Source organism: Stegostoma tigrinum, chromosome 5 (assembly GCF_030684315.1).
Source record: "Stegostoma tigrinum isolate sSteTig4 chromosome 5, sSteTig4.hap1, whole genome shotgun sequence".
Lineage (NCBI taxonomy): Eukaryota > Metazoa > Chordata > Chondrichthyes > Orectolobiformes > Stegostomatidae > Stegostoma > Stegostoma tigrinum.
This window is the reverse complement of record NC_081358.1, coordinates 77,499,196-77,526,465: the sequence shown is the minus strand read 5'-3', so window position 1 is coordinate 77,526,465 and position 27,270 is coordinate 77,499,196. Positions and strand designations below refer to the sequence as shown.

Here is a 27,270-nt window from a genome sequence, read left to right as displayed (position 1 = left end):
ATTTTCCCAGAAGTTGAAACATTCTTTCCCCATGAATCCTGTCAACATCACTCAGGATCTTGTACGTTTCAATCAAGTTGCATCTTACTCCTCTAAGCTCCAGCGGACAATAGGCTAGCCTGTTAAACATTTCTTCCTGAGACAGCCTGTGCAGTGAGGTTTTAATGTGGCAAAAATTCTCAGAATTGCTTGCAACACACTTACATCTCTCCTTAAAATAAGATGAGAAATACTGTACACAGCACTCCAGTTGTAGTCTGTACAACTGAAGCGTAACTTCCCGACTCTTGTATTCAATCCACTTCACAGAAAATAATGATATTAGCTTTTCTAATTACTTGCTGTATCTTTCTACAGCCCTTTTGCAATTCATACTCCAGGATACCTATGCGTCTCGGAGTTCTGAAATCTCTCATAATTTACATAATATGCTTGTTTATTCTTCTTTCCAAAATGGACAATTTTACACTTTCCCCACATGACATTCCATTTAAAAGATCTTTGCCCAATCACTTAACCTATCTATATTCCTTTTTAGTCTTCTTTTGTCCTCTACACAACTATTTTCCTACCTTTTGTCACCAGCAACTTAACAATCATACCTTCAGTTCTTTCATCCAAGCCATTTATATAAATTATAAAAAACTGTGGCAATAGCACTGATCCCTGTGCCACAGTATTCATTGCGTCTTGATAACTTAGAACATAAATGAGTCATTTTCATGTTATATTAGTCGGCCAATCTTCCAGCCACGCTAATAGATTTACCTCCTACATCTTTGATTTTCTGCAATAGCCTTTGACTCCAAAGAATCATGGATTCATAGAATCATAGAACCCCTCCTGTGCAAAAGCAGGCCATTTGACCCAACTGGTCCATACCGGCCCTCTGAAGAGCATCCCACTCAGACCCATCTCCTACCCTATTCCTGTAACCCTGCATTCCCCATGGCTAATCTACCTAACCTGCACATCCTTGGATTTGGCATTTTCAAAATGTTTTCTAGATATCTATGCACAGCTTATCTACTGATTCCAGTTATTGTCCTCATAAAAACTGATTTCCTTTTCATAAAATCATACTGGCTTTCATTATTTTAAGCCATTGTAAGTATCCTACTTTATGGCATTAACAATAGTTTCTAAAAACTTCTGAGAGATATTAAGCTGACTGGCCTGTAGTTCCCTACTTTCTATATCCCTTTTCGAATAAAGGAGTGGCATTTGATATTTTCCAATCCAGTGGAACCTTTCTATACCCAAGGAATTCTGGAAAATTAAAATCAGTGCATTATCTAACATGCTAGCTACTTACTTCAAGACCTGACAGTGAAGTTCATCAAGACCTGGGGACTTGCCCATCCATAGCTCCAACAATTTGCCGAGCACCAGTTCCTTGATGACTTTTATTTTCTTGAGTTCATTTCTCCCTTGCATTTCCTGATTTGTACCCATTTCTAGGATGTTAGTTGTATCCACTTTATTAAGGATTCATGCAAAATATTAGTTCAATTTAACTGCCATTCCCTATTTTCCATCATTAATTCCCCAGAATCACTTTCTAAAGGATAAACACTCACTTTCTCAAAAAAAAATCCATTGATCATAACTCTGAGTTTGTTATCACTCAGAAAATTTTGGATGGATCATAATTGGTCCTGTCCTTAAAGCTTATCAACTTTAAGTAATTATTGATAGCTCTTCCAACTAATTCTACTTAAAAGCTTTGAAGTCTTCCAGTGTCAGAGCTTGCTTCTCTGTCACAATAGCTTAGGTAGCATCTTTTGTCTGAAAATTATTCTGTGGTTGCTATCAAGAGACCACTCATCACTGTTGTTTTTTGCTCAGGATCCCATATAGCTAACACCAGATTGAAATTGAAATTAATGTTGGGATGGACAGATTGCACACTAGGTATCTCAGCATGAGCTTTCTGAGATCTTTCTTCCACGCTCTTCCATCAGACAGAAGATACAAAAGTTTGAAAACATGTACCAATAGATTCAAGAACAACTTTTTCCCCTCTGTTACCAGATTTGTACAGACCTCTAATATATTAAAGTTGATATTACTGTGCGCCTTCCCTATAGCTGTAAAATGTTATTCTGCATTCTGCCCTAATAACTCAATGTACTTATGTAAGATATGATTTGTCTGAATAGCACTCAAAACTCACTGTATCTTGGTACGTTAGACAATAATAAATCAAATAAAATCAAAATTTTCGTGGATACCTTCTGTGGAGCAACATCATTCTGCTACAGACAGCTGAATCTTGGTCTTTATGATTGATGCTGAAATGTTTACCTAAGGAGGTAGTTTATAAGAAGAATGTTTAAAAAATACAGAGAGAAGGACATTGAGGCAAGGAATTCAAAGTTTCAGCACCCAGGCAGACCCAGCCCATGACAATATGGCCAGAAAACATGGAGTGATTAAAATGTGGGGTGCTTAAGATGATAGAATTTGAGAGGCGCAGAGATCTAAGAGGGTGTGTGGCTGGAGGAGGTTATAGAGAGAGGGTTGAAGTCTTGGAGGGATTTAAAAAAGGTCAAGCATTTTAACATTGGGTGTTGCCAAACTGGGAGATAGTTTAGGTCAGTATGTATGGAATGACAGGCGAACACGAGATACGTATGAGTTAGGATAACAGAAGCAGAGGTTTGGATGATCTCAGATTCAAGGAGTGTGGAAACTGGTAAGGAAACAATTATCCCATTGTCTACTGTACCATAACACAATATCCCTTGTTTTCCAAGACAAGAACAGATTGCTAGAGTTGAAAATATGTATGTACTAGCTAGTTCCAACACTTAACATGTTAAAATTCTTGATTATGTGTAAAGAGTATAAAAGTCTGTCAAACCACATATGTCTTAACAAACTCTGGATCTTATGGTGGCAAACCATCTGGAGATCTAGACTTCACACTAGGATGTTCTTAATGTGTATATGTATTGGAATTTTGTGTGTTGATTATTATCATAGTGCTGTTGGATTGAAAAGCAGGACCTCAAAGGTTGCAATTTCTACTTAATCCCCGGTGCCACAAGCTAATGAGTATAGAAGTAGACAGATGCAATTGAAAGGTTGATGCAGGATGCAAGGTTTTAGATTCCAGGACCATGTTCTGACATATTGTACCTGAAATGCAAGAGGACCAAAAACCTTGGAGGGGATTTGTTAGTTTTGTTGGTGGTGTTTCAAAAATAATTTGTCAGGGGAATGGGGAATGAGTGAAGGTACAGCAGTGGATGATGCACTGACAAATGTGGCAGAAAAGCCAAGTCAGTCTGGCAGGAAGAACGTATATAGTCAAGACATAAGTGAGCTCGGCAAGGTTGGAAAGCATTTATTTTAATGTAGGGGATCTTGCATTGGAACATTGTCAGGAGGTAATCTCATGAATTAAAAAAGTGAGTAACTCTTAGCCTCTGACAAATGTGACAATTTGAATTACTTTTCCATTTTCTTATCCTCTTCCACTCTGTAATTCTATACCAGTCACTTGCTGTTGCAATTAAGGAATGGGAAATAGTTTTGACACTTCAAGATGTAAAAAGTTACCAATCCATCTGAACATGCACACAGAATATTAATTAGGCCATGAAACCAGCACTGTTAACAAAAATGAACACAAAGGCAGTCACATGCCAAAAATTAATTTACATGTTTGCTGACTGTTAGATATCAACAGACAATTTTCATTGAATGATGTCAAGGGGACCACTGTATAGGCTATTCTCGATTAACATGATGAAATATCACATTTGATACAGGAGTAGATCAAACAGCTTCATGTGTTAAATAGATCTTTTTCTTTCACTGGGTTAAAAAAAACTTTCACTTCCACATTCATACCATTTTGGTGGATTTTCTGCCTATCTCCCTTTGAAGATATAACAGCAGGTCAAAAAATTCTGCAGTATCTCTCCATTATATCAATTGCATTTCTCAGACAGAAAAAAGGTATTTGACTGGAGACTGCAAAGCGACCTCAGTGTCTTCACTTCACCCACTGAGATTCAATTCAACATGCTCATCATGAAGCTAACAAGGTACAACCCAAAAATCTGATCTCTGGATGCTGTGTGAGGTGACTGGGGAAAAAAGATGGGTGTTATGATATTATTGGTGACTTGAAATAACAAGGGTGAAAACCAAACATGGTTTCCTGTCCCTAATCCCCTTGAAAGGCCTCCCTAGGGATATTGTACATAGTTGTGACTTGCTTTCGATGCTTTTGTTACAGAACAGTCCATCAAATCCATCACCTAGGTATATCCATGAAGAATGACAAAGGTCCAGGTAGTACCAACAGCAATTCAGAGAAGCATACCATCTAAAGCAGCCATTCGGCCCAATGTACCAATGACAGTTTTTAATGGCACTCTCCAAGTAGTTCCACAAATTTGCTCTTTCTCTACATTCTAACAATTTTTCTCTAAAAGCCCATGGCATAATGGCTGTCTCAGTAGTACAACAGAGAAGGAGAAACATTTGAAAAACGATTGTTCTAAGGGTTTTGGTGATTAAAACAAAAGTAAATATTTTTATATGGCAGTGAATTCAGAATGGTGCATTGCCTCTCTAACATCAGGAATGTCATAAGAGGATGATGACCACACTGAGGGCGAAACGTGAGCAACCAGCAATTTGTCCATATCAGTACCAGCAACATACATAGAAAAGTGAATGAGAATTGAAATGAGGGAGAAGCTAGATGAGAAAGTGTTCAGACAAATGGTGCTTCTTGTTGCTGGGATGCTGGGATAAGTTCTTGAGGACATGGGAGCTGCATAGGACAGACTGGTTGCCCCTGAAACAGAATGGACTCCAATGTCCTTGCAGGGTAATGTGCTAGTGCTATTTGAAAAGGACTTTAATGACCATGTCAGGAGTATGGGAGTTATAGACACTGATAGAATTAAGGATGAAAATTATTGTGACCATATTCTTCCAATCTTCCGGGAATACAGGAGCAGTGCCAAAGGACTGAAGAGTTACAAATGTTATCCTTACATTTTATTTGAACAAAGATGTAGGTCCAGCAACTACATGCCCATTAATTTAAGCTTGGTGTGGAAAAGCGTCTTGAAATACTAATCCAGGACAAAATTAATGAAAGCTGGAATTATTATTGAACTGTGAGCAGTACAGTGAAGACACGAGAGGACACAAAGCATGTGGAAGAAGAGACTGCAGATAAGTGGCAAATGAAATTTAATGCAGAGAAATGGCACACCGTGGACCACAGAGGACAGTGCTTACCACCCACAACACCACCAATCATATGTTATATGTATAAATGGCTTGAATGAGGTGCAGTTTTAAGAAGAGTTCTGAGGCTCTCTGTCACACCTGGGCGAATCCCATCCTTTGAAAAGTGGGAACACACTTTACATGGCTATGTTTCACAATTAACGTTGTGCAAGCCCTCTACATTTTTTTGATACGTGAATGGCATTTTAAATAGGTGGCTTAGAGAAGGCTTACTTGATTGATTTCTCAATCAGCATCTTTTCTCATGAGAAAATATTAGACAGACTGGGCTTGTTTTCACTGGAGTTTTGAAGAGTAAAAGACTATTTGAAGAAGTGGTAAGTCTCCAAAGGGTCTTGACAAGTCAGATGTGGAAAAATATGATGACTGCCATGAGGAATTCCAAAACTGGAGGACAATATTTTAATATTAGGGGTTATACATTAAAGACAGAGATGAAGAGATGAAGCGAACCATTTAAACTCCCCCCTCCCATTCCTCAGACGACATGCCCATCATAGGCCTCCTGCAGTGCCACAATGATGCCACCCGAAGGTTGCAGGAACAGCAACTCATATTCCACTTGGGAACCCTGCAGCCCAATGGTATCAATGTGGACTTCACAAGCTTCAAAATCTCCCCTTCCACCACTGCATCCCAAAACCAGCCCAGCCTGTCTCCGCTTCCCTAACCTGTTCTTCCTCTCACCCATCCCTTCCTGCCACCTCAAGCCGCACCTCCATTTCCTACCTACCACCTCATCCCGCCTCCTTGACCTGTCTGTCTTCCCTGGACTGACCTATCCCCTCCCTACCTCCTCACCTATACTCTCCTCTCTACCTATCTTCTTTTCTCTCCATCTTCGGTCCGCCTTCCCCTCTCTCCCTATTTATTCCAGTTCCCTCTCCCCATCCCCCTCTATGATGAAGGGTCTAGGCCCGAAACGTCAGCTTTTGTGCTCCTGAGATGCTGCTGGGCCTGCTGTGTTCATCCAGCTTCACACTTTGTTATCTTGGATTCTCCAGCATCCGCAGTTCTCATTATCACTGATGAAGAGAAATGGTTTTCTTTCAGAGGATTGCATGACTTTGAAACACAATGTGTGGAGATGGGGTCATTAGATATAGGCAGAGGTAGATAAGGTTCTTGTCAAATGGGAATGAAAGCGTGTCACTGCTTAGGTGCTTTGATGAGTTGGGTTGAAAGGGCCAAATGCCTACATCTGCTTCTAATTCACATTTCTTGTTTTTTTTCCCCTCCCTGGCCACTGTGCCAATGCAAGTAAGTGCATATAACCCTGGAGATATTGCTATAATGGCTTCATACTTCTGTCATCTTTAATCAGTGTGGCACTGATGCCACCTTTTCTTTCCTTCAAGAATTCTTGTTTGAAAGCTTTGATAGGCATTGAAACTATAACCAGTGTCATTGTCCACTTGACAGCTCAGTCTCTGAGCAATAAATCCTAACGCTTAACCAAGCAAGTTTATCAACGAATTCTTGGGTAATGATATCAGCTCTAGATGTGAATTGTAAACATTACTTTTACAGAAACCTAATAATCTAGTAAGTTTCTTAGAGGGCAGGGTCGCTGTCATTTTTTTTTTGAGATTTGCCTGCATTGTTGACTCTGTATGCCTCCTCAGTTCCAATGCCTTTCGTTATTTTAACTGTTTGCTTACTTAGTTCTGTAATACTAAATTTAAGAAGCTTAGCTCTGTCCTTAGTTTAAAAAGGCTAAAATCAGATATGGCATCTGGGGCTTTCTAATTCATGTTAGGGACTTGATGGTCATCTTCTCAATGTTCCCTTTCATTTTCAAACTTCAATATGAAATATAGCAATGCGCGCTCTGCGATGTTTTTAGCTGCAGCTCAAGCTTCTTTGTATTATATGCTTGTTTCTTTTTGCACAAGAATAGTACCTGAGATGACAGGTGATTTTTTTTTGCAGCAGTACATTACCTATTTTACTTATGCATAGAAACGGGCCATTCAGCCCAATAGGTCAATGCTGTATTTATGGTCTGCAGAAGCCTCCTTCAATTCTTTTACATATGAACATGATTTTTTTGCTACTTGTTTTGAATTCATGTGTTTATCTATCTTCCACCTTACAAGTATCTATGCCAATTGCCTCAACTACACCTGATAGCGAGTTGCACGTTCTAACCCCACACTGGGTAAAGATGTTCTTCCATAGTTACTTATTTGATATATTTGTGACTATCTTATCATTATGGCCCTTCACTCTGCTCTCATAACTTTAAAGACCTCTATCACTCCACCTCTTTTTGAGAGAAAGGAACACTGCCCATTCAATCCATCCTGATTTTTCTGTTAAACTAATCTCGTACCATTCTGACAATTTTTTAAAATATCTCTTCTGGGGCCTCCATATCCTGTTTATAACATTGTGCCCAAAACTCACCGAACCAAGTTCTATATAAATTTAACATAACTCCTCTGGTTTTAATTCTAACTGTCTACAAATTAACTCCAATCGTTGATTTTAATGTCCTAATTAATCTACATTACTCCTTTCTTGATTTGTGGATTTGAACTGCTTGATCCTTCTGCTCTTTCTTATTACCTCATTTATACATATTTTTTAAAGAGTGTGTGGTCTCCTCATTCTTCATACTAAAATGTAAACATCACACTTATCCATATAGAAGTTCACCTGCCAATTTGATAGAGCTGATATGTTGTCAAAGTTCTTTTTCATATTAATTTCATCTGTCATTTTGGGGTCATCCACAAATTTTGAAACTGTTCTAATTCCAAGTTGCAATAATTTATATAAGTGATGAACAGCAGTGGTTCCAGAACTGATCTTTGTGGAACACAGCTTTACACCTTATGCCAGTAGTTAACCATCATCAACTTCATCAACCCCAGCGTCGATCCTGACACCACCTCTAAAATAACAAATATCCAGTGCTAAAAGAGTAGAAATGTCCTTCAATTAAATATTGGAAAGACTGAAGGTGTTGTATTTGGTCTCCACAAATTCTTTTCTCGAGGCACCGAATAGACCTGTCTTATAAAGGCAAAATACTGCAGATGCTGAAAATTTGAAGTAAAAACAGAAAGAGCAGGAGAAATTCAGCGGGTCTGGCAGCATCCATCCCTCTTTCTGGCAACTATATAAGATGAATCAAGTTGTTTGTGATATTTGTGGCTGAATTGATCCCAGGCTGTGCCATCATTAACATCACTGATTTCAACCGTTATAGCATCACACGACACTAACCCTGGCTCAGCTTATTGGCTGCTGAGATTCTCAATCATACCTTTGGTTATTTCTAGATTTTATCACAAACTTAATGCTATTCAAAGAGCAGCTATCCATGTCCTAACACATTGGCTCTGTTTATGGTTGCAGATAAACTTTGACTCATGTTTGAGTAACTTCATCATTTTAAAAAATCTCCTCCAGCTTCTCAACTCTTTGAGATATTTGTGCACAACCAGCTGTGGCCTTTTCTTTGTTCCACCATTGCTGATTATGTCTTTAAGCACCCTGAGGCCTTAAGATCTTCAATTCTATTTCTGAGCTCCTCTGACTGTTAACCTCACTCTACAAATTTAAGCCACTTCTTAAAAACAACCTCTTTGGCTGTGTTTTGTATTATCTGCTCAAGTATTTTCTGATTTTGTTTGGTGTCATAATGTATTTAAAAATGCTACTGTGAAATGCAATGGAATATTTTATTATGTTATAGGTGTTATATAAATACAAGTTGCTGTTATGATCTACATTTTCTGCTTTGTAAACCTTGCTATCTGTTCTGCTAAGATAATAAAGTGTGAAGCTGGATGAACACAGCAGGCCAAGCAGCATCTCAGGAGCACAAAAGCTGACGTTTTGGGGCTAGACCCTTCATCAGAGAGGGGGATGGGGAGAGGGTTCTGGAATAAATAGGGAGAGAGGGGTAGGCGGACCGAAGATGGAGAGAAAAGAAGATAAGTGGAGAGGACAACCTCATCGCTCCGTCCACAACCTCCACAGCCAGCAACCCCAGAGGAGACAGCCACACTGAGCCCTGCTGAATCTTCACCATCTCCCCAGACCTCCCACTGACTGAGGACGAACGGTTAGTCCTAAGCAAGGGGCTCACCTTTGTCCCCCTAGAACCACACATCAATGAATACCAGTCACGTTTGGAAGTAGAGCAGTTTTTCTGCCGCCTTCGCCTCCACGCTTACTTCCACATCCGGGAACCTAACCCTCCCTCCACTGACCCCTTCACCCGCTTCCAACACAAGTCCTCCTGCTGGACACCACCCCCAGGCCTCGTACCCTCCCTCGGCCTCTCCATCTCCAACTGCCGTCGAGAGATTAACCGCCTCAACCTCTCCTCCCCTCTCACCCACTCCAACCTCTCCCCTGCAGAACGGGCAGCCCTCCGCTCTCTCCGCTCCAACCCCAACCTCACCATCAAACCTGCAGACAAGGGTGGCGCAGTGGTAGTATGGCGCACTGAACTCTACATCGCCGAGGCCAAACACAAATTCTCCGACACCACCTCCTACCGCCCCCTTGATCACGACCCTACCCCCGAGCACCAAACCATCATCTCCAACACCATTCATGACCTCATCACCTCAGGGGACCTCCCACCCACAGCCTCCAACCTTACTATTCCTCAACCCCACATGGCCCGTTTCTATCTCCTTCCCAAAATCCACAAACCTGCCTGCCCTGGTCGACCCATTGTCTCAGCCTGTTCCTGCCCCACCGAACACATCTCCACCTATCTGGGCTCCATTTTCTCCCCTTTGGTCCAGGAACTCCCTACCTACGTCCATGACACCATCCATGCCCTCCACCTCCTCCAGAACTTCCAATTCCCTGTCCCCCAACACCTCATTTTCACCATGGACGTCCAGTCCCTATACACCTGTATTCCTCATGCAGATGGCTTCAAGGCCCTCCGCTTCTTCCTGTTCCGCAGGCCCAACCAGTGCCCCTCCACCAACACCCTCATCCGCCTAGCCGAACTCGTCGTCACCCTCAACAACTTCTCTTTCGATTCCTCCCACTTCCTACAGACAAAGGGGGTGGCCATGGGCCCCAGCTATGCCTGCCTCTTTGTAGGTTATGCGAAACAGTCCCTCTTCCGCACCTACACAGGCCCCAAACCCCACCTCTTCCTCCGTTACATTGATGACTGTATCAGCGCCGCCTCTTGCTCCCCAGAGGAGCTCAAACAGTTCATCCACTTCACCAACACCTTCCACCCCATCCTGATGTTCACCTGGGACATCTCCAACACATCCCTCACCTTCCTGGACCTCTCAGTCTCCACCTCAGGCAACCAGCTTGAAACTGATGTCCATTTCAAGCCCACTGACTCCCACAGCTACCTAGAATACACCTCCTCCCACCCACCCCCCTGCAAAAATTCCATCCCTTATTCCCAATTCCTCCACCTCCGCCGCATCTGCTCCCACGATGAGGCATTCCACTCCCGCACATCCCAGATGTCCAAATTCTTCAAGGACAGCAACTTTCCCCCCACAGTGGTCGAGAATGCCCTTGACCGCGTCTTCCGCATTTCCCGCAACACATCCCTCACACCCCGCCCCTGCCACAACCGCCCAAAGAGGGTCCCCCTCGTTGTCACACACCACCCTACCAACCTCCGGATACAACGCATCATCCTTCAACACTTCCGCCATCTACAATTCGACCCCACCACCAAAGACATTTTTCCATCCCCACCCTTGTCTGCTTTCCGGAGACACCACTCTCTCCGTGACTCCCTTGTTCGCTCCACACTGCCCTCCAACCCGACCACCCCCAGCACCTTCCCCTGCAACCGCAGGAAGTGCTACACTTGCCCCCACACCTCCTCCCTCACCCCTATCCCAGGCCCCAAGATGACATTCCATATTAAGCAGAGGTTCACATGCACATCTGCCAATGTGATATACTGCATCCGCTGTACCCATTGTGGCTTCCTCTACATTGGGGAAACCAAGCGGAGGCTTGGGGACCGCTTTGCAGAACACCTCCGCTCAGTTCGCAATAAACAACTGCACCTCCCAGTCCCGAACCATTTCAACCCCCCCTCCCATTCTTTAGATGACATGTCCATCATGGGCCTCCTGCAGTGCCACAATGATGCCACCCGAAGGTTGCAGGAACAGCAACTCATATTCCACTTGGGAACCCTGCAGCCCAATGGTATCAATGTGGACTTCACCAGCTTCAAAATCTCCCCTTCCCCCACCGCATCCCAAAACCAGCCCAGTTCATCCCCTCTCCCCACTGCATCACACAACCAGCCCAGCTCATCCCCTCCCCCCACTGCATCCCAAAACCAGTCCAACCTGTCTCTGCCTCCCTAACCTGTTCTTCCTCTCACCCATCCCTTCCTCCCACCTCAAGCCGCACCTCCGTTTCCTACCTACTAACCCCATCCCACCTCCTTGACCTGTCCGTCTTCCCTGGACTGACCTATCACCTCCCTACCTCCCCACCTATACTCTCCTCTCCACCTATCTTCTTTTCTCTCCATCTTCGGTCCGCCTCCCCCTCTCTCCCTATTTATTCCAGAACCCTCACTCCATCCCCCTCTCTGATGAAGGGTCTAGGCCCGAAACGTCAGCTTTTGTGCTCCTGAGATGCTGCTTGGCCTGCTGTGTTCATCCAGCTTCACACTTTATTATCTTCGATTCTCCTGCATCTGCAGTTCCCATTATATCTGTCCTGCTACTTGCTTCTGTAAAACCTCTGCAAGTTCAAATGTATTAACTTTATTACATTGCCCTTTTCCACAATTTCAGTTGCTTCTTCAAAGTTACCAAGCATGACCTTCTCTTTTGAAATTATGCTGCCTACCTTATTGTATTTCAGTTTTTGAATATTTTCCAGAACATCTTTGAATAAAGCTATGAATCCCCTTCTTATACTGACATTAAACTAAATAGCATATTGTTCTGTGAACTTAATTTGTCTTCCCGTTCCTATTCAGAAAACACATTGGTTGTCAGGGTAATAGAGCCGAATGCAGAATATAGTGTTACAGCTACAGAGAAGGTGCAAGAAGAGATCAACTCTAATATGTGAGAGGTCCATTCATAAATTTAATAACATTCTAAGCAGCAAGTAACAGTCATTAGCATTACATCTTGCAGCTCTTCAATTACAGTGGGGGGGGAAAAGCTATTTTCGAATTTGTTGGTACATGTTTTCAAACTTTTGTATCTTCTGCCTCATGGAAGAGGATAGAAGAGAGTATAACTGGGGTGGGAGGGGTGTTTGATTATGTTGGTTGCTTTCCTAAGGCAGGAAATGTAGGCAAAGTTAGTGGAAAGAAAGCTGGTGTATATCATGGACTGGGTTACAGTCATAAATCTCTGTAATTTCTTGGCCCTTGGGCAGATCAATTGCCGTACCAAGCCGTGATGCATCCAGATTGTTGCATCCTTTCTATGGTGCAGCTATAAAAGTTATTAAATGTCATCGGGGACATGCTGAGTTTCCTGAGCCTTCTGAGGAAGTAGAAGCATTGATGTGCTTTCTTGACCATGGTGTTGATATGGATGGACCAAGACATATTGGTAGTGATTTTTACTCCTAGGAATGTGAAGCTCTTAACCATCTACACTTCAGCACGATTGATACAAACAGGGGTGCATCCTCCACACTGTTTCTTGAAGTCAATGATCAGCTCCTCCATTTTGTTGACATTAATGGAGAGATTGATGCCTTTACATGATGCCACCAAGCTCTCTATCTCTTTCCTGTATTCTTTCTCAGTTTTCTTGAGATCTGACCCACATCTGTAAATTAAGTTAGAGCTGAATTTGGAACACTGTTGTGAAAGTGCAAGGAATGTAGTAAGGGGCTGCTTCACAGGCCTGTTGATGATTATTGTGGCAAAGGTGTTGTCACCTGTCCTTACTGATTGTGGAGATCACAAGAGCTTCATATGCTGGAGTCAACGTAAATACAGAGTGGAACTGGATGAACACAGCAAGTCAGGGAACATCAGAGAAGCAGGAAAGCCAACATTTCAGGTGCCTGACCTGCTGTGTTCTTCAGCTCCACACTGTATTGACTCTTACTGATTGTGGTCTGTGAGTCAGGAAGTCAAAGATTCAGTTGCAGAGGAGGGAGCAGAGTCTTAGGCCTCAGAGTTTGGAGATGAGTTTGTATGGGATTACGATGTAGAAGGCAGAACTAGAGTCAATTAATAGAAGTCTGATGTAAGTGTCCTTGTTATCCAGATGTTTCAGGGATGAGTGTAGTCCAAGGAGATGCCATCTGCAGTGGACTATTGCAACAGTGGGTGAATTGTAGTGGATTGAGACAATCTGGGAGTCTGGAGTTGATCTGAGCCATTACTAACCGTTTGAGGCACTTCATAATGATGGATACCAGAGCCACTGGGTAGTAGTCAGTAAGACACGTTGCCTGAGTTTTCTTTGGCACTGGGAAGATAGAGATCTTCTTGAAGCAGGTGAGAACCCCACATTTGAGTAAGGAGAAATTAAAGATATCTTCAAATACTCCTGCCAGCAAGTCCATGCAGGATTTGAGTGCATGACAATGTTGTAATAGTAGGTCATTTTAATTTTCTAAACGTTGACTGGGATGATCATCGTGCTAAAGATTTGGATGGTGAAGGTTTGTCAAATGTTCAAGAACATTTTCTTTATCAGTATGTAAATGTTCCTACTAGAGAAGGAGGAAAACTTGTCCTTCTCTTGGGTAACAATACAGGCCAAGCGACTGAAGTGATTGCAGGGGAACATTTTGGGTCTAGTGATCATAATTCTGTTTGGTTTCAACTAGCTGTGGAAAAGGATAAGCCTTTTTCCATAAAAATTGGAGTTCTTAATTGGAGTTAGGCAAATCTTCATGGTATGAGATAAGAATGTTCAAAAATTGATTGGAGTAGACTGTTTGTTTGCAAGTAAAGAGGCATCTGAAAAATGGGAGACTTAAGCATGATGACAAGAGTTCAGAGACATTATGTTCCTGTTAGAGTAAAATGCAAGGCTAGTAGGATTGGCAAACAATGGATGAATAAAGATATTGAAGTCCTAGTCAAGAATAAAAAGGAATCATCAATGAGATATAAGCAACTGAATTCAAATTAATCTCTTGAACAGTACAAAGAGTGTAGGGGCATTCTTAAGAGGAAGATCAGGAAGGCAAAGAGAACAGTTGAGATAGCCTTGGCAAGTAAGTTTAAGGATAATCTAAACAGATTCTACGAGTACATTAAGAGCAAGAGAACAACCATAGAGAGAGAATAGGGCCCCTTAAAGATTAAAGAGACCACCTTTTATGCTGAACCTCCGGAGATGGGAGAAATATTAAATGAATATTTTGCATCAGTTTTTACTTGGAGAAAGAAATGGAAGCTACAGAACTCGGGGAAATAAAATTAATGTTTTGAAAACAGTTCACATTACAGAGGAGGAAGTACTGCTAGTCTTAGAAAATATAAAGATGGATAAATCTCCAGAACCTGATCTAGAACATCCCACGACTTTTGGGAGGTTAGGGAGAAAATTGCTTGGCACCTTGCAGCAATATTTATATCCTCCATAAATATGGATGAGGTGCTGAATAACTGGAGAGTGGCTAATGTTGTGCCTTTGTTAAAGAAGGTATATAAGGAGAAGCCTGGGAACTATAGACCTGTGAATCTGACTTCGTTGGTGGTAAGTTGTTGGAAGTGATGCTGAAAGATAGGATTTATACACATTTGAAGAGGCAAAGAATGATTAGGGATAGTCAGCATGGTTTTGTGCAAGGGAAATCATGTCTCACAAACTTGATTAAGTTTTTACAGGGAGTAACCATGAAGTTTGACGAGGCCAGAGTGGTAGACATTGTTTACTTGGATTTTAATAAAGCCTTTGACAAGGTTCCACATGGTAGGCTAATTAGTAAAGTTAGATCACATGGGACTCAGGGTGATTTTGTCAATTGGATAATAAATTGGCTTAATGATAGGAGACAGAGAATAATGGTGGAGAGTTGTTTCTCGGCCTGGAGACTTGCGACCAGTGATGTTCCACAGGGATCAGTGCTGGTCCACTTTTGTTTGTCATTTATATAAATGGTTTAAATAAGAATATAAAAAGCATGATGAGTAAATTTGTGGATGAAGTTCAAGTTTGGTCATACAGTGAACAGTGAAGAAAGTTATCTAAGATTACAAAGAGATCTTGAGCAATTGGGTCAATGGGCTGAAGAGTGGCAAATGGAGTTTAATTTGGATAAATGTGAGGTATTACCTTTGGAAAAATAAACAAAGACAAGACTTATACAATTAAAAGTAAATCCCTCCGAGGGAGGCGATGGCTGAGTGGTATTATTGCTAGACTATTAATCCAGAAACTCAGGTAATGTTCTGGGGACCTGGGTTCAAATCCTACCATGGCAGATAGTGGAATTGGAATTCAATAATAATCTGGAATTAAGAATCAACTAGTGACCATAAAACCATAGTTGATTGTTGGGAAAAACCCATCTGGTTCACTAATGCCCTTTAGGGAAAGAAATCTGCCATCCTCACCTGGTCTGGACTACATGTGACTCCAGACGGACTGCAATGTGGTTGATTCTCATCCACCCTCTGAAATGACCTAGAAAGCCAGTCAGTTAAAAGGGAACTAGGGATGGGCAATAAATGCTGGCCAGCCAGTGACGCTCGTGCCCCACTAGTGAATAAAACAAAAGTAGGATCTCTGGCAGTGTTGTAGAATGGAGACATCAAGGTTCAGGTACATAATTCTTTGAATCACATACAGATAAACTGGTTAAGAAGGCATTTAGCATGCTTGCCTTCTTTGCTCAGACCTTTGAATATAGGAATTGGGACTTTATTTTGAGGTTGTACAAGATGTTGGTGAAGCCTCTTCTGGAGTACTGTTTCCAGTTCTGGTCAGCCTGATATACAAAGGATATAATTAATATGGAGAATGTTCACAAGAGATTTAATGTGATGTTGTCAGGAATGGACATTTTGTGTTGAAAGGAAAAGCTGTGACTTTTTTCCACTGGAGTGTAGATGTGATCTTGCAGAGTTTTGTAAAAGAATGAGGGTATAGATAAGGCTAATAGCAGGTGTCTTTTCCCTACAGCAGGGGATTTCAAGATGAGGGGACATATTTTTAAGGTGAGAGCAGGAAGATTTGAAAAAGACATGAGAGGTATTTGTTTTTACACAGAAGTTGTTCATGTGTGGAATGAACCTCCTGAGGAAGTGATGGACGTGACTATAGTTACAATGTTTAAAAAAATTTTAGATAAGTATATGAATACAAAATGTTTGAAAGGATGTGGTCAAGTGCAGGGAGGTGGGACTAGTTTAGTTCGGGATTATGGTTGGCATGAAGTGGTGGGGCCAAAGGGTCTGATTCTATGCTCTATGACTCTGTGACTTCATTCTGGTCAATCACTTTCCATGGGTCCACCCTCTAGAAGGTCAATTTGTCATCTGTGGTGGTAACTGTGGGTACAGGTGCACCCGAGGCTGTTGGGTAAGGGTTAATTGATTGCTTTATTATCATGTGTACCAAAACACAGTGAAAAATTTTGTTTACGATCAGATCACAGCAAGAAGAGGATTACAGATCACAAAAGACTTAGAAGCATACAGGTTACTTTGCAGATTACATTATTTGAGGCTAGAGTCCATTCAACAATCTGATAACAGCTAGAAAGAAGGTGTTCCTGAATTTGCTTGTGTGCGCGCACTCAGGCTTCTGTATCTTCTGCTTGATGGAAGAGGTTGTAGGAGATCATTACCAAGGTGGGATGGGTCTTTGATGATGATGTTCGCCTTTCCACGGCAGCGAACTGTGTAAATAGAGTTCATGGATGGAAGGTTGGCTCCCGTGATGGTCTGGGCTGTGCACACCACCTTCTGTAGTTTCTTACGGTCCTGGGCAGAGCAGTTGCCGTACCAGGCCGTTATGCGCCTGGACAGTATGTTTTCAATGGTGCATCTGCAGAAGTTGGTGAGGGACCTTACGGACATGCCACATTTCCTGAGCTGTCTCAGGAAGAAGAGGTTGTTGTGCATTCTTGACTGTCATAATTACGCGGGAAGTCCAGGGCAGGTCATCGATTATCATTATTCCGGGGAACTTGACGCTCTTCACTCTCTCAACCTCAGTTCAGTTGATGTAGATGGGGGTGTGGTCTCCTCCTTTCTTTCTGAAGTCAATGATCAGTTCTTTGGTTTGGCTGATGTTGAGAGACAGATTGTTTTCTTTGCACCACATCACCACACCCTCTGCCTCCCTTCTGTATTTTGACTTGTCATTGTTAGATATCTGTCCCACTACGGTGGTGTCATCAGTGAATTTGTAGATGGTGTTCATTCAGAATTTGGCAACACAGTCGTAGGTGTTCAGGGTGTACAGCAGGGGGCTGACGACGCATCCTTTGGCAGCTCCAGTGTTTCGTGTTAGTGTGGAGGAGATGCAGTTACCTATCCTCACTGCAGCCTATGCGTCAGAAAGCTGAGGAGTCAGCTCTCTGTTCAAAACGAGCACTGGGGAGGGATGCATTGTTGCCAGCAATTCTGTTCAACTTCACTTTGTAGCCTGTTATATCATGTAAGACTTGCCACAACTGATGTGTTTGCATGGTTAGTCTGGGGCTCTAATCTGGGATTATTTCTTGGCATCTGTGATGGCTTTGTGAAGGTCGTATCTAGATTTCCTGTATAGGTCAGAGTCACCTAACTTGAATGCCTCAGACCCTGACTTCCATAAGGAGTGGATCTCCTGCTTCATTCGTGGTTTCTAGTTGGGAACATTCGGATCAACTTCTTTGGCATACAGGCTTGTACAGACTTTCTGATGAAGTTTGTGACGGTAGAGGCATATTCATTTAGGTTGGCTGCTGAGTTCTTGAATATTGTCCAGTCTGCTGACTCTGAGCAGTGTCTTAGAAGTTCATTCATTACCATACACCAGCACTGGATAACTTCCTGTACCAGATCCTCAGAGTATGTTGGGATGGGGGGTTGGTGCTGGTGGGGCTGGTTCTTGAAACCATGTTATTTCAATCTCACTTGCAGACTAGTGCATCTCCCATGTTTGCCAGTTAGTGGTTGCTTCTGGTCAGGCCCAGGGGTTGATGCAGATGGTCTGCCGTTCTGGGAGGTAAGTGGGTGCATCCAGTGAAGCCCTAAGCATTAGTTGAAGCCTCCGGTGCTCTGGAGAATCTTGTTCTCTGTCTGGTCAGGTCTCGCCAATGTCAGGTAGGACGTCAGGTCTACTCCATGGAATCTGATCACCGATTTGACATTCAGGTCAGGACTTTGAGAAGCTGGAAAATGGCTGTTCATTTTATTGCCATGGTCACAGTCCCAGCATCAGCAGTTGTGCCCTGTCAGTTCACACAGTCGAGTGCTCCAGGAGGTTCTGATCATCGTTGGGTCAGATCCAGTTGGGCTGGGGTTGCGGCAGGGGTGTTGCTTCCACAGGTTGAAAGATTGCCAGCCTGTAAGTAGATTTAATAAAACATTATTAGTCATTCTGATGGACTCACAATTGAAATTTAAAAGTGGAGAACAATTAGAAAAGATGTGAGGCTATAATCTGCTGAGGACACCTCACAAAGAGTCACCATGCTCAGGCACCACCACGGGTTTTTCAAAATTTTATGTTTGACACACTTGTACAAAATAGCCAGTATAGTAATTATTTTGTATTTATACCATTTCACTGTCATGACCTGAGGTTATTGTATTAACTCTTAGGAACCATATTGTTATATTGGTAAATCAATAGTTATTAATGTGCCAGTAAAATAATCCACTAATTTTTTCAGAATCCTTGATAACTTAGTTTTTTATTGCCTTTATAATTGTTTTGGACTTAGTTTTGGAGTCCACACAGCGCAGAAAGACCTCGCCTTTCCTAATCTTTTATTGTTTCCTTTTGCCATCCTCCCTTCTGTTGTCAGCGAACTTGGTGTGAATGAAGAAGGTTCATTACGGGACTATTCACCCCAAGGATTACCCTGAGTAAGTTTCCTAAATGTATTACTCAATCCCCTTTGTCCCCAGAAATAATTCTGTTGTTTCTTGAAAAAATATTACGCTGTCTACATCCATGCATTCCTGAGTAACATATTACAACTGCATACGTCTTCAAAAATTTTGCTACCTTTAAAACCGTTCCATATACTTTTGGAAATAAAACCTTTCACTTAATAATAGTATTATGATGAGTGCTGATTGTTCTGAAAGCTGTAATGAATCAAATATTCTTTAAACTCAATAAATATTAACACCTGTGATGAAAAGGCTGAATAAAAGGGACCTGGAGCATTTTGAAGAAATTAAATAAAATATTTCCAGGATTAAGGGTGATTTTTGGCAGAAAGGTGTGTGTAGCTCAGTGAGAGCACTACTAATTTGTTTTCTTCTACTTTGCTCTGATCCCAGCCCATGCCAATACTGTACAGAGACAGTAGACAAAACCTGGAAAAAAGAGCTGAAATTGAGAGGTGAGGTGAGAGTGACTGCCCTTATTATTGGCCAAACATAACATTAGGAGCTCAGGCAAAACTGGAATCAATAGGAAAAAAGGAGATCATTCAACAGCATTAGCATCACCAAAACCCCCATAATCGACACGCGGGGAGTTACCATTCACAAAGAAACTAAACTGGACTACCCATATACATACAGAGTACACAGGAGCAGGGCAGACGCTTAGGAATATTACAATGAGTAACTAATCTACTAACTCCTCAAAGTCTGTCCATCATCTGCAAGGCACAAATCAGGAGTGTGATGGAATATTTCCTACTTGCTGTAATAAATAGGGAGTGGGGGATGCAGATAGAAGATGGATAAGGGAGAAGATAATTGGAGAGGAGACAGACAGGCTAGAGAGGTGGGGGTGGAGCCTGTAAGGGTGAGTGTAGGTGGGGAGTTAGGGAGGACGGAGAGATCAAGGAGGCAGGATGAGGCTAGTAGGTAGGAGATGGGGTGGGGCTTGAGGTGCAACGAGGGGATAGGTGGGAGGACAGGTTAGGGAGGCGGGAATGAGCTAGGCTGGTTTTGAGATGCTGTCAGTGGAGGGGAGATTTTGAAGCTTGTGAAGTCCACATTGATATCATCGGGCTGCAGGGTTAGATCACAGAATCCCTACAGTGTGGAAACAGGCCGTTCGGCCCAACAAGTCCACACCACCCCTCCGAAGAGCATCCCACCCAGACCCATTCCTCTACACCTGCATTTCCCATATCTAACCCAAACATCCCTGGACACAACAGGCAATTTATGGGCATAGCCAATCCATCATAACCGGCACATCTTTGGACTGTGGAGGAAACCAGAGCACCTGGAGAAAATCCACGCAGACAGATGAGAATGTGCAAACTCCACACAGACACTCGCCTGAGGCTAGAATCGAACCCGGATACCTGGTGCTGTGAGGCAACAGTGCTAACCATTGAGCCGCCGTGCCACCAAGCGAAATATGAGTTGCTGTTCCTGCAACCATTGGGTAGCATCGTTGTGGCACTGCAGGAGACCCAGGATAGACACGTCGTCTAAGGAATGCGAGGGGGAGTTGAAATGGTTCATGACTGGGAGGTGCAGTTGTTTATTGCGAACCGAGTGTAGGTGTTCTGCAAAGCGATCCCCGAGCCTCCGCTTGGTTTCCCCGATGTAGAGGAAGCCATACCGGATACAGCAGATGCAGTGTACCATATTGGCAGATGTGCAGGTGAACATCTGCTTGATGTGGAAAGTCTTCTTGGGGCCTGGGATGGGGGTGAGGGAGGAGGTGTAGGGGCAGATGTAGCACTTCCTGCGGTTGCAGGGGAAAGTGCCGGGCGTGGTGGGATTGGAGGGGAGTGTGGAGCGGACAGGGGAGTCATGGACAGAGTGGTCCCTCCGGAAAGCATACAAGGGTGAGGATGGAAAAATGTCTTTGGTGATGGGGTCAGATTGTAGATGATGGACGTGTCGGAGGATGATGTGTTGGATCTGGAGGTTAGGAGTGTGGTATGAGAGGACAAGGGGAATTCTCTTTTGGCAGTTATTGCGGGGATGGGGTATGAGGGATGAGTTGCGGGAAATGTGGGAGACTCCCCATCCACCATTTCAGATGAAGGGTTAGGCCTGAAACGTCAGCTTTTATGCTTCTAAGATGTTGCTTGGCCTGCTGTGTTCATCCAGCTCCACACTTTGTTATCTTGGATTCTCCAGCATCTGCAGTTCCCATTATCCCTGATACAATTTTAACCCCAAGCCTCTGCTTGGCTTCCCTGATTTTTAGGAGGCCACAACGGGAATAGCAGATACAGTATACCACATTAGCAGATGTGCAGGTGAACATCTGCTTGATGTGAAAGGTCTTCTTGGGGCCTGGAATGGGGGTGAGGGGGGAGGTGTAGGGGCAGGTGTGGCACTTCCTGCAGTTGCAGGGAAAAGTGTTGGGTGTAGTGTGGCTGGAGGGGAGTGTGGAGTGGACATGGGAGTCATGGAGAGAGTGGTCCCTCTGGAAGGCAGAAAAGGGTGGGTAAGGAAAAATGTCTTTGATAGTGGGGTCAGTTTGCAGATGGCGGGAGTGTCTGAGGATGATGCTTTGGATCTGGAGATTGGTGGGGTGGTACGTGAGGGTGAGAGGGATTCTGTTTTGGTTGTTGTTGTGGGGAAGGTGTGTAAGGGATGAGTTGTGGGAAATGCAGGAGACACAGTTGAGGGTGTTCTCGACCATTGTGGAAGGTAGGTTGCGGTCCTTGAATAATGAGGACATCTGAGATGTTCGGGAGTGGAATGCCTCACCCTAGGAGCAGATGTGGCAGAGGCGAAGGAATTGGGAATAGGGGATGGCGTTTTTGCAGGAAGGTGATTGGGAAGAATTGTATTCTAGGTGGCTGTGGGATTCGGTGGGCTTGAAATAGACATCGTTTCCAGTTGGTTGCCAGCAATGGAAACAGAGGTCCAGGAAGGGGAGAGAGGTATCAGAGATGCTCCAGGTGAACTTAAGGTTGGGTGGAAGGTGTTGATGAAGTGAATGAACTGTTTGAGCTCCTCGTGGGAGCATGGGGTGGTACTGATGCAGTCTTCGATGTAACAGAGGAGGAGGTGGGGTTTAGGGCCAGTGTAGGTACGGAAGAGGGATTGTTCCATGTAACCTACAAAGAGGCAGGCATAGCTTGGGCCTATGCGGGTACCCATGGCCACCCCCTTTGTCTGTAGGAAGTGGAGGAATGGAAGGAGAAGTTGTTAAGGGTAAGGACGAGTTCAGCTAAGCAGATAAGGGTGTCAGTGGAGGCGAACTGGTTGGGCCTGTGAGACAGGAAAAAGCGGACGGCCTTTAGGCCATCTGTATGGGGAATGCAAGTATATAGGGACTGGACATCCAGATAAAGGTGAGGAGTTGTGGACCAGGGAATCAAAAGTTTTGGAGGAGCTGGAGGGTGTGGGTGATGTCATGGACGTAGGTGGGGAGTTGCTGGACCAAGGGGGAGAAAATGGAGTCGAGATAAGTAGAGATAAGTTCGGTGGGGCAGGACCAGATCAACCAGGGCAGTCAGGTTTGTGGATTTTGGGAAGGAGGTAGAAGTGGGCGGTGCAGGTTTGGCGAACTATGAGTTTGGAGGCTGTGGGTGGAATGTCACCTGAAGTGATGAGGTTGTGGATGGTTTGGGAGATGATGGTTTGGCTTTTGGGGGTGTGGTCATGATCAAGGGGGGTGGTAGGAGGTGGTTTCGGAGAGTTGGCGCCTGGCCTTAGCAATGTAGAGGTCAGTGCACCATACTACAACTGTGCCTCCCTTGTCCCTGGGCTTTATAGTAAGGTTGGGATTGGAGCAGAGGGCTGCACGTTCTGTGGGAGAGGTTGGAGTGGGTGAGAGAGGTGGAGAGGTTGAGGCGATTGATGTCTCGACGGCAGTTGGAGATGAAGAGGTTGAGGGAGGGTAGGAGGCCTTAGGGTGGTATCCAGGATGAAGCGGTGTGTTGGAGGCAGGAGAAGGGGTCAGTAGAGGGAGGGTTAGGCTCACGGTTAAAGAAGTAAGCACGGAGGTGGATGCAGTAGAAAAACTGTTCAACGTCCAAGCATGAGCAGTATTTGTTGCTGTTCAGGTGGAGGGAGACAAAGATGAGCCTTTTACTGGGCTCTTTACCTAGCCCTGCCGGGTCTTCACCATCTACCCAGGCCTCCCCCTTACTGAGGGCGAACAGTCAGGCCTTACCTGCTTTCCGGAAAGACCATTCTCCATGACTCCCATGTCCGCTCCACACTCCCCTCCAGCCCCACCACACCCGGCACTTTTCCCTGCAACCGCAGGAAGTGTTACACCTGCCCTTACACCTCACCCCTCAATGCCATCGCAGCTCTAAGAAGACTTTCCACATCAAACAAATGTTCACCTGCACATCAGCTAATGTGGTATACTGTATCTGCTGTTCCTGATGTAGTGGAGGCCACAATGGGGAAACCAAGCGGAGGCTTGGGGACCGCTTTGTCGAACACCTACGTTTCGCAATAAACAACTGCACCTCCCAGTCGCAAACCATTTCAACTCCCTCTCCCATTCCGTAGACAATATGTCCATCCTGGGCCTCCTACAGTGCCACAAAGATGCCACCCGAAGGTTGCAGGAACAGCACCTCAAATTTTGCTTGGGAACCCTGCAGCCCAATGCTAGCAATGTGGACTTCACAAGCTTCAATATCTCCCCTCCCCCAACCCCATCCCCAAACCAGCCCAGCTCATCCCCGCCTCCCTAACCTGTCCTTCCTCCCATCTATCCCCTCCTCCCATCTCAAGCCCCACTCCCATCTCCTACCTACTAGCCTCATCCCGCCCACCTGACCTATCCGTCCTCCCTGGACTGACATATGCTTTCCCTAACTCTCCACCTACACTCACCTTTACTGGCTCCACCCCCACCTCCCTGGCCTCTCTGTCTCCTCTCCACATATCTTCTCCCTTATCCATCTTCTGTCTGCACTCCCTTCTGTCCCTATTTATTTCAGAATCCCCTTCCCCTTCCCCCTTTTTTGAAGAAGGGTCTAGGCCTGAAATGTCAGCTTTCCTGCTCCTCTGATACTGCTTGGCCTGCTGTGTTCATCCAGCTCTACACCTTGTTGTCTCAGATTCTCCAGCATCTGCAGTTCCTACTATCTCTGCATATAATACAGGTAGTTCTTCTATGACACGATAGTTGCATTATTGCATGACCTTGTTTTATAGAAAATCACTATACCTGTACAGCAGAAAGTTTGCGTTTTCCAAAGAGTGTCCACTTTTCATCAATTGCATTACAACCAATTCGCATTAACGAAACACACATTAAAGCAGAAATACCTGTATAAAAGAAGTGTTTTTTGTTTTATACATCATTTTATATAAAGTACACAAAAAAGGCAATGGAGTAGGGGAGATAAGCCTAGGGCACTTCCATTCCAAACGGCTTTATTTTCTCTTTTTTTCTTTTTACTTTTGTGTAACTTTCTGTTATTTTTGTTTTCTCTTCGTTTTCTTTTCTTTAAAGCTTGGAAAGTGGTAGATGAAGGAGGAGCCCTATAGTGGCAGTGGCAGAAACACCAGGACAAGTCGGACGTGCCTCCACCCCAGGCCGGGCTCTCCTGTCTAGCAAGGAACAGGCCCTAGGCTGACTCCACTGGCCTGGGCTTGTAGGCTGGACCGCAGCTAGGTCCTGACACTTGAAGGATCAGAAGCATCAGTGAAAAGGAGAGACAGTGAATTGGCAGCAGCGTCTGGAGGATCGTCAGATGGGGAACAAGAGGCTTCTCCTGGCTCAGCAACGAGGCAAGTTCCAGCAGCCTGGCATGATGGTCTTCTTTGGCAGAGGCTTCCAGCCCAGTATTCCAGTGGCCCAGCATGGCAATCATGTCCTGGCATGTCTCGGAATGGTGGTCCCCTCCCAGCAGCATCTTCAGGGTACTCCAGCATTCCTTATTCTGCTTTCCCATAGCCCAGGAGCCATTAACTGAGCTGTGATGAATTTTGTTTTAATATTACATTTATTATTATGTGTGACCTCTGTCATTAATACAGGTATGGGGACTTACAAGTGTTTTACTGTATTCTCCATGTAAAAATACATGTGACAATAAATTTCTATTCTAATTTCTATTCTGTTCTATAATTCATAAAACACAGCATTGTATATTTGTTATCAATTAACACCACATGAATCTGGCTAGGTACTTAGTTCAAATGGTATCTTAGAAATGATATGTTTAGCTCACTGTTTCAAACGACTTTCTGGGTTCTAAAAAAAAGTTACCCGTTCAGAAATGAAATCACAAATTTATTTTAGATGTGCTTCAAAATCCACATTTCCAAATAATAATGTATTATACACCCTTATCACAACTTCTAATACTGCAACAATAATTCAATAAATGAATTGCATCTGGCTGAAACTTCTGATTTCCCTTTCTGTTTGATTTAGCCTATAAACTGATGCTTTTCCACCAAATGCTGTAATACTCCTCATTGTGAAACGTTGTGCTATAGGCCATACTGAGCTTCAATTCTTGCTGAAATTCTGCAATAAACTGCAGATGTAGTCATATCTCTCACCTGAGAAGAACACATGGTGGGTGATCACAGATGCACTGATTGTGATTATATTCAGGAATTTAACCAGTCCAATTGTGGTAACTATAGAGCAAACCCCTTGCTATCTGCTGCAGGGAAGATCTTTGCAAAGTTTTTCCTCAATTGCCTTCTTCCAGTGCCCGGGAAATTTACAGTTTTCACCCACCAGTGATGTATGAATAAGCATACCTAGGTCCCTTTGGACATCAACACCGAGATATAACACACCTAGGCCCATTTTGCACATCTGATTCTCCTACCAAAGTGGACACCTCATAGACACCACGTTATATTCCTTTTACTGTCGTGCACTTGCACAGTCTGAATCCCCTAGAAACCTCTTTGCATCCCCCACTTAACTTATATTCCCCACCAAGTTTCAGCTTCATATTTGGAAAAGTTACAATTAGTCTCCACTTAAAAACCTGTGAAAAAGATTGTGAATATTTGGGGCCAAAGCCCCGATCTTGCAGAGTAGTCAGTTTACGGCATATTGACAATGACCAATGACAATTTAGTCTTTTTCCACATCAGTAAAGCTTCCCTCAACCATAAAGGCTTGTGGAATACCCACCTCAAATTTGGCTGACCTCAGAAATTTACCATCATAGTTTATCTTCATGATAGGCATGCTTTCAACTTCTTGAGTTGAACAGTCACAAGTCTGATCTCAGTGAAAACTGGGGTCATTGGCAGCTGTGCCATGTTCTAAATTTTCCTAAAAGCAATATTGCAACTGGCATCCAGCAAATTATCCAGAAGTCTGGAGACAATCTACAAAACAAATAGTAATTGTTCAACATAGGCTGCCTTAATTCCAAAACCAAATCTACCCAATCTTAATCGTAAAGTTTCAGGGTACTGATGACATTTGTGAATGCACCTTACTCTTTCTTCTAAACTCCAGAGAATAATGGCACAGTCAGAAAATGGTATAGCAGGAAGAAGAAATCTAAAAAAATTAACACATTTAAAGATGGCAAGTATTTCTACAGGAACTTAAAAAGAAGTGTAAGTAAAGTGAATTTTGATTCTCTAGAGAGTGAGAATGGTGAATTTAGTAGATAAGAAGGAAATGCTGAATGAAATGTACCAACAGATTTAAGAACAGCTTCTTCCCTGCTGTTATCTGATTTATGAATGGAACTCTCATATGATTGTTTTGTGCACCTTCTCTGTAACTGTAACGTTGTATTCTGCATTCTGTTCTGGCACCCTGATATACTTGTGTAACTTATGATTTGTCTGGTTAGCACGCAAAATAACACTTTTCACTGCATCTTGGTACATGTGACAATAGTAAATCAAATCACATGCTTTGCTTCTATATTTGCATTAATTTTATAGAGAATATAAAAATACATTCTAGTAATCACTATAAACCCGGTGGTAGAAGGAAGAGTGTAATTTAATGAAAC

General features: G+C 43.4%; 1 long non-coding RNA gene across 1 annotated transcript in view; it reads left to right on the top strand.

Moving 5' to 3' along the window:
* Positions 1-25,273, top strand: part of LOC125451441 (uncharacterized) — a 30,309-nt gene extending 5,036 nt beyond the window's left edge. The window contains exons 2-4 of the long non-coding RNA XR_007247299.2: positions 19,219-19,279; positions 19,703-19,764; positions 24,777-25,273. This is a non-coding gene — a long non-coding RNA (uncharacterized LOC125451441). The remainder of the gene's footprint in view (positions 1-19,218; positions 19,280-19,702; positions 19,765-24,776) is intronic.
* Positions 25,274-27,270: the final 1,997 nt, after the last annotated feature.